Source organism: Mytilus edulis, chromosome 8, assembly GCF_963676685.1.
Source record: "Mytilus edulis chromosome 8, xbMytEdul2.2, whole genome shotgun sequence".
NCBI classification, from domain to species: domain Eukaryota; kingdom Metazoa; phylum Mollusca; class Bivalvia; order Mytilida; family Mytilidae; genus Mytilus; species Mytilus edulis.
In genome coordinates this window covers 85,176,151-85,183,312 of record NC_092351.1, presented here as the reverse complement: position 1 = coordinate 85,183,312, position 7,162 = coordinate 85,176,151, and the positions used below count along the sequence as shown (strand labels likewise).

The window sequence follows — 7,162 nt, the reverse complement described above, 5'->3', positions numbered from 1 at the left end:
TGTATATTTAACACACTATACTAAGAAAAAAGTAAAATCATAAATATACTTAAGTCAGAGACAAATTTAAAACGGAAAGTATCTATTCAAATGGCAAAATCAAAAGCCCAAACATATCAAACGAATGGATAAAAACCGTATCAATTAATAACACATTTCTTACTTATTTTGTATGTCGGAACTGCTTACTAAGTTGATCAATAAATCCGCCAAGTTAATATTTTTTGGTCCTTATTTCAGAATTATAATGGAAAACAACTTTGTTAGTGGTTTGTGTTAAAAAAGTAATAAAAAAGAATGAATCTACATTTTCGAATGTGTAATTGTTTTGTCTTAAAACCAGAACATCATTTTATATTTTAATGATTATGCGATATGTTACAAAGTATCATAACGATATTTTAAACAGAACCGTATAATTATGTGAATGTTAAATGGGCTGTGATCATATGATCACCTAATTTATTCAGTTAATTTTATATAATTGTCTTATGTGTGAACATAATTAATCAGAAACAAAATATAATTATACCTATGAATCGAAATAACAAATGTTTTGAACTACCGGGATAATACAAATATGTTTTATGAGCTCTTGGGATATCGAATAATTGCGGTCTTGCAATCTGTGTTGCAACCAATTGTGAGTTTGACCATCATTGTAATTCAGAAGCAACTACTGATTTGCAATTTGTCTGTAAGTTAATTATTCACACTTTAAATTGATCATAGTTTCTCCATAATCTTTCAGTTACCATATCCGTCTGGCGTATATACAAAATTTAGTCCTGGTATCTATGATGAGTTTATTCATCCATCATGGTAATTATGAGGTTCGTTCTTCGTTTATATCTAAAAAAAACTCTTATGACGAATACACTGAGGAAACAATAATAAACTATCTTTTTAAAGATATACAGAAAATACAAATTTCCGTAAAAATTAACGAAAGAACCAGCAGATTTCGAGTATACGACTAAGCAAGAAAGATAGAGCTACACCTTCGAAAACTGGGGCAATACCCAGAAGGGTCGTTAGTTTGTTCCTATAGTCGCGTAGTTCGTGGCAAGTGCACATATAATAATTGGTCAGAAAACATGGTAAAGGAATAATTAGATTTTTAAAATGCTTTCGGAAAGTTGTTCTTACATGTCTTATGTGAAACTTAATCAATTGAAAGAGTAGTTGATTTAATCAAAACTCACAAAACGAGTCAAAACGTGCTCTATTCGTTCTTGTATTGAAAGCTTCTTTTCCGTAGAACTATATTTCCTCTGGTCCATTCCAAAACTATAAATTAAAAAAATGAAATTCTTTTTGAGAAAACAGTTTTAAGCGACAGCAACATGAAAATGAAAACAGCATGATAAAATGTGATTAGTAAGATATATTAAGGATAGAAAAGGTGTCGAGTTAAGTGATTGGATAACAACTTAGATATGTCAGAACATATTCCAAAAATTGCCAGTGTATATGAGTCGGGTTTTATAGCCCTTATTTAAATAATGTCAATTATAATGTTATTATATGACATAATTTACTTAACAGAAGAAGAAAAATGCCAGAAGCTTACCAAGGGTAAACAAAATGTTGAGAATCCTTTTTTTTTACGTTCTTCATTTAAAATGGACCAGCAACCTAATTAATGGTTGAATCTATTATAATACATTAGTGTTTATAATTATTCTCATAGGACATTACAAAATCTGTGGAATTTATGATGGGAGTGAACTGATATTTCTGGTGAATATACATGGTTAAAACTATTTGAAAGAATGTTTCTAAGGTGAAAATTTTATCGTCAAAATGAAGTAAAATTCATGAATTACATGTATACAAAAGCGTGGTATTAATATGCATATTGTATTGAGTATATATGTGCAACTGGCAAATACCTAGTAGTGAGTACTCAAACATGCATTCAGACAGTGTTTTTTTTTGTAATAGAAGAGTAATTCAGGTTTGATAGGGGTATGTAATGTAACATACCAATATGCACTCTCTCAAAAAACTAGTTAACACATGACGACCATTAGAGTTTTACATGATTTTGACTATCCATGAAGGTCTTGCAAGGTCGATAATAAAACATGATATCAGATATCAACATACTTACATCTTATTGGTCTAGTTTCCTTGAGTTTTCCAATTCCTGAACCTGAAGAACGGAGAGATAATTTATATTACACAGGTTAATTTATACAATGACTGTTTTAAAAGTAAACAGTCCGATTTATAATTTATCACTTAATTCATTTTAAATTAAAAAAAACTAACCGTCCTGATCATTTTTCCGACGTAGTCGGTATATTTTCGGTTTGTGCCCTTTGAACTTAAGGACGCTTAACTATGGCAACAGAATACGCATGCTCGAAAATCCTTTCTGTGATTGGACAAAATGCTGTCATGGTGGGTGATTTGGTTGTTTGAAAAAACGTCTCGTTAATTATATCGTGATGGAAAGCTAGTGAAAAACTATAAATATTTGACTAGATCTTACAAAGATTTATATTTTTACTACAATAAGTGTTTCTCCAATAGCTCTTTGCATCCGTGTTTATTCGGGACAATTATATAATTTTTAATGTAAACTTTGTTGTACGAACGTACATGACTTTTAGAACGCACCTACGCATGTGAGATTTCCGCGGGGTTTTGGTGAATGTAAACAGAAAGATACAAGGACCGAGAATACTGAACACAAACAGAGAAAACGTTATTTAAATGGCATCTTTGTGCTTCTGAAGGTTATCGAAATGATAGTTTTAAACATATACTCAAATTTAAATACGTCGGATATCTTTTTTAAAGATAGTTCTTGTTTTCATTATGCTAACAATGCAACTTGTTGAGATTGCATGACATAGTTTAACCTTACAACATGGGCATTTTTAAAGTCGAGAACCTTGTAAGTAATTGTCTTTATCTCATTCTTTATCGTATTATAGTTTTTGGATGATTTATTTTTATTAGTTCTCAATGGTATTGTGTTCAAAACCGATCTGTGATATGTTCTCGAAAAGAGGGACGAAAGATACCAAAGGGACAGTCAAACTCATAAATCTAAAAACAAACTGACAACGCCATGGCTAAAAATGAAAAATACAAACAGAAAAACTATAGTACACATGACATAACATAGAAAACTCAAGAATAAACAACACGAACCCCACCAAAAACTAGGGGTGATCTCAGGTGCTCCGGAAGGGTAAGCAGATCCTGCTCCACATGTGGCACCCGTCGTGTTGCTTATGTGATTACAAATCCGGTAAATAGTCTAATTCGGTAGGTCACATTCATGAAAGGGAAGGGGATTGTAGTTACGACATAAGGAACATATCCGATATCATTTGTGAAACGGTTATTCCATAACGGTCAACCAACTCGTGATGGCGTCCGTAAAATTTACGAAGGGATGATTTCAACTTCACCATTTGGAACTCTTGGTTTAATAGCTTCCTTGTGAGCAGTAACCCTCTATCAAGAAAATCATGATAGGAAATGCAAGCACGGGAATATCGTATCAATTGGGAGATATATACCCCAATTATATAAGGTCGATGATTTGCTGTCTTAGTTACATGTTATCTACATGTTTTCTTTTATTAATTGATAATGTGTAATTATACATTATTTGAACAACTAATTTTTAACTACACAATGAAAGACAAGAACACATCAATAGCTTTGCCATTTTAGTTTAATATCAAGCGAGAAAACTAATGGCCTAATTTCTGTACAGATATTGAACGAAAAACAAATATTTAAACATCAACAAACGACAACTACTGAATTACAGGCTCCTGACTTAGGGCAGGCACATATATAAAAAGTGGCGCGGTCAAACATGTAAGCGGGATCCTAAACCTCCCATAACCTAATGTATGTATGAAAATTACGATAAAAAACATTCATCGTCTTAGTCTTACAGGTACAAATACTTACGTGTATGATGCAATCATTTATCAATATAGCTTGAGAAAAGATACATGTAATTAACACATCAAATAAGGATGAAGTCATATTATGTTAAATGTTTTTTTACTACACAACAGTATGAAATATTTCGCCCCATATCACCCACTTTTTCGTTTAAGTTTTAAATAGCTCATAAACAGTCATTAAGCTAAATTTTAGCAGATTCTACACTTATTTTCTTACAATTTGAGACCCAAATGATGCAATTGCTAAATATGAGATTAAAGTGCGTCAGCTTTTTCCCGTCATTTGTATAATATTTCTATAATTCCAAACTAATTTGACCTGACTTTATCGTTAACTGTTTTATATTCATCTATTCATTTTCCTTGTATTGACGTTTTGTCTTAAAAATATATTAACTGGAGAAAAATACTAATTATTTGTTCAAGGGCATGAATGTATTTACGAGTTAGGAACATCGGTAAATTGACGTTTCCTCTTTATGTTACTTAAGAACTTTCAAATAAGGCAGGTATTTCAGAGAAACTTAAACAACGTGTAAGGTCATCGTATTATCAGTGTTATACAAATTATGTGCCGATACAAAGAGTATAAAATTGTTGTTGTCTAATTTGGAATCATTATTTTTCAATTAATCTTATAAAGAGATTTAACAAAACACCACAATTAAATTAACATTGATATTGATTAAATACCAAAACAAATGTAAATCTATTTAAATAGTTATCATTATCCAGCTGTTGTCAAAAGGAATTTTTCAGAAAAAACTTTTTAAAATTTGCTTTTATATAGAAATTACATAAACTAAATAATAATACAAACATTCATATAATGCGATAAAATTACATTAAATCCCATTTAACAAAAATAGTATTTTTATAAGTTTTTATCCCCATTAGTCCGTTATTAGTAGTTGTTGGTCCCTCAATAAAGCACTGTCTTCAAGTGCTTTTGTTCTCCATTTGTCACAGTACTGTGAAATAATTTATATTTCTCTTCTTTTGGTTTAAAAGCACTTATTTTTTTGTCGAAATTCAAATTATCGACGCCAAAACTGTATTTGTGTTTTTCGTGTAATTCACAATATCCATCTTTTCCTGTTGTAGATTAATAAAAAATGATCGCAGTTGTGGTTTTTGGTGTTCTCCGAAGGTTTATCTTACTAATTGTCGTGCAGTTATGAACATATTTCATGTAAAGTTGTCCAGATACATGTAGCTGTTGTTAACATTTTTGCTAACTTCTAAATATGAAGTTGCGAACTGTTAAAAAAATTCCCAATTCCAAGAAGGTCACACAAAGAAAATTAACATTTCGATAAAACAATTTCCTAGATTTGCAATTTACTTATTTTTCCCATCTGAAGCATTAATTTACATATATAAATTTGTATATGAACTAATCAAAAAAAGTATCAAAGCATTGACTACACTACATTTACTGGGCTTACCATTGTTTTCCGGAATAAGTAATGAAGTTAGATATTATTTGTCAATGTGAATATAAATCACTGAGTTTATTTATGAAATTTTGTTCCTCTATGCTCTTCAACATCGTACTTTATTTGGCCTTTTTAACATTTTTTTAATTCGAGCGTCACTGATGAGTATTTTGTAAACGAAACGTGCGTCTGGCGTTAATATGAAATTTCAATCCTGGTATCTATGATGAGTGCATTTATACTACAGTGAGCAGGAATAACTTTCCCTTTTATAAGACTTAACGTCATCTCTATATCATAGTTTTTCTTATGGATGTGGCAATTATCTATTTTCCACATTATTATATAAAAAAGAAGATGTGGTATGATTGCCAATGAGAAAAATGTCCACAAGAGACCAAAATGACACAGACATTAACAACTATAGGTCACCATACGGCCTTGACCAATGAGCAAACCCCATACCGTATAATCAGCTATAAAAGGCCCCGATAAATCAATGTAAAACAATCCAAACGAGATTAGTTATACCTTGTGTACAATTGTACACACAGTGTGGTATGAATACATGATACGATGAATATGTTAATTCAATAGCTCTTCTCCGAAAATTGATACAAATTTCCAAATGTCCATTGGCTATTCGTTAGGTCAATGTTAAATCTTAAATATCAAAGACAGGGTAATACTTTTTTTTATTAATTCGTTTTTATCACTTTATCACTTCATCACTAGAACAGTATGGCAACGACGCTTAAACTGTATTTGTTTGAAAGTGTAATTCACAATATATATATATTTTATTTTTTTTTTCCAAGTAAATATCTTTTATTACAAATCTGCTGTTTTAACAATTTACTCGGATTACACCGTTAGCCCGAGTATCCCTGTTATTAGTTACTGAATTTCCAGGGAAAAGTTCAGTAAAGTATACTAAAGTATTAAAGTGTTAATTATATTATAACATATACATTCTTTTAAATACAGTGTATACATATTAAGAATGAAATTTCATAGTATAAATCACGTGTTTACGGAACATCAATTTGCCTTCCGAATTTGTATTCATTTTCCCATTTTTATAATCTTTGACCCAGTTATTTGTACTTGACCTTTTGTGCTGGATTAGTTTCAAATCATTGTCCGATAGCTAGTGCAAAAGGAAGCACACGTTTGTTGTGAAAATAAATTGTTGGATTAGATAAAACTTGTTTGGTAAGGGTTTTATACTATTGGTTAACAATTTTGTCATAAAAACAAAATAAATGTATCTAAAGTGAAAAAGATAAAATGTTTCTGGAAATATAATAGAAAGAATAAAGGTTTTATACCAACATACACACAATTGCTTGATGATATTTGGTGTAAAACAAATCAGTGTTGAATTATAATCATTTTAGTTTTTAAATAGTATAATAAATAAAGTGTCTTGTTTAGTTTGTTTATACATACAAACAATGAAAAACCAACAACTACAACATACATGTATAATATAAAGTCTAGCATAGCTATTCATTTTCACACAAAATACATGTACAATATAAAGTCTAGCATAGCTTTTAATTTTCACACCACACAATGGTATACATTTCAATTACATATATTTTTGAATATTTTTAAGCATCTTACTTATTGTTTTATTTCTATACTCCATCGGATAATATCTTTATTTATATTCTTGTTTAAATATTTCATCAACATTAACTTGATTTATCTTAATATTTGAGATACAATTGCATTGGTGTATAGTGAATAAGATGACTGTCAAGAGATAATTAA

General features: G+C 30.1%; 1 protein-coding gene across 1 annotated transcript in view; it reads right to left on the bottom strand.

Moving 5' to 3' along the window:
• The window catches only part of LOC139486488 (uncharacterized), a 122,990-nt gene that overhangs the window by 66,129 nt on the left and 49,699 nt on the right, over positions 1 to 7,162 (bottom strand). The gene's annotated exons all lie outside the window — the stretch shown is intronic.